Genomic DNA, 1,433 nt, shown 5'->3' with positions numbered 1-1,433 from the left:
TAAAACGAAACTTAGGGCTTTTTCATCTAAGCCTTGAGGACAGCTCCAGGTGGTCCCATACAGACACTGTTTTCTACACAAGGCAGATGGATGTTGAGGGGATCGCAGCAGCACTGACGGCTGTATGCTGTCTGTATTTCCTTTCCAAGGGGAGAGAGGACAGTCTCCGAAACTTGACCACCATTTTCTTTCCCAGTTAATCAACATTAGGGTAATTGGCACGTTACATCCATTTACAGTGTGGCGTATGGGCTTGTGGCTCTCTATAAATAATGAAAAAATCACAGTAATGACCAGAAATGTGTGTGAGACATCGTGGCACGCGTGTAATGGATGCTTTGTTTGTCTTTGGAGACTGTGTTACCAGCATGTAACTGATGAGGCTCTAAAACGCTCTAGGTTACCTGAGGCCTGGAAGGTGCTCCATCACGTCCGCGTCTGCTCCCCTCTGCTGGGAACTTAACAGTGGTCCAATATTTGCTTTCGGTTCCCCCTGTTTAAAGATGGAAAATATTTAGCCCTGCTCATCAATCACCATGCCTGCCAATTGCTTTTTCTCCTCCCTTCGCTTTTTGAGGAAGAAACTGGAAACACTCATGCCGTATAAACAGCTTTGAGTTATGTCTGTTTTTAGCGCACAATGTTTGAGTAGGAAAGTCAGGGCTCATTAAAAATACGAATGTTGCAGCTTATAGAATTGGCCACTTTAAACACAGTCGTCCACACACCAATGGTTCTCAAACTGTTTTATAGTAGTCTGGGTTTGTTTATGAGGCATCTCTCAGTATCTACGTGTATAACACACTCAGTGTATTTCCCTAAGGTTCTGCTGGGCACAGGGGTACTCACACAATCACTCCAGCCAAGGAAGAAGTAAACATCCTGTGATTAAAGTGAAAGCCAACTGTCACTTTATCAGTGTGGACACCGATATGTGACGGTTACGTTGCAACTATTTAGAAGAATTTCATGAATCTCTGAGCTCGCACATACTTACGCTTTTAAACTTTAGTCTTAGACTATTTTGCATCCTGTAAAATCAAGTACCTTGTTAGCTGCTTGCACCCAAACGGTGCATAGCATGTTTGAAAATCGATGTGTTTCTGACCTTTGATTTTCTCAAAAGAATTGTGTCTATTTGAAATGTTTGTGCTAATAGCTGAGATCAGAGTGTAAGAACACAGAGAGAAATGGCAGGTCTGCCAGGAAAGGATTAGCTGAGGGAGTAAACAGGAGGAAGGGAAACTTTACATGGAGGTCAGACAGGTCGCGCTGGGGAAAGAAAAGAATGATTAGAAGTGAGAGGAGTGGCTGGCCTTGGTGGCTCACGCCTGTAATCCCAGCACTTTGGGAGGCTGAGGCAGGTGGATCACTTGAGGCCAAGAGTTCTAGACCAACCTGGCCAACATGGTAAAACCCTGTCTCTGCTAAAA

General features: G+C 44.2%; 1 long non-coding RNA gene across 1 annotated transcript in view; it reads right to left on the bottom strand.

The window, feature by feature from the left end:
- LOC108308107 overlaps nt 1–1,433 on the bottom strand; it is a 91,956-nt gene continuing 90,523 nt past the window's right edge. The window contains exon 3 of the long non-coding RNA XR_001826788.2: nt 1–493. This is a non-coding gene — a long non-coding RNA (uncharacterized LOC108308107). The remainder of the gene's footprint in view (nt 494–1,433) is intronic.

Source organism: Cebus imitator, unplaced genomic scaffold (genome assembly GCF_001604975.1).
Source record: "Cebus imitator isolate Cc_AM_T3 unplaced genomic scaffold, Cebus_imitator-1.0 Scaffold82, whole genome shotgun sequence".
In the NCBI taxonomy this organism is placed as follows: Eukaryota; Metazoa; Chordata; class Mammalia; order Primates; family Cebidae; genus Cebus; species Cebus imitator.
The sequence above is the reverse complement of the archived record's forward strand: the minus strand, read 5'-3'. Positions and strand labels throughout refer to the sequence as shown.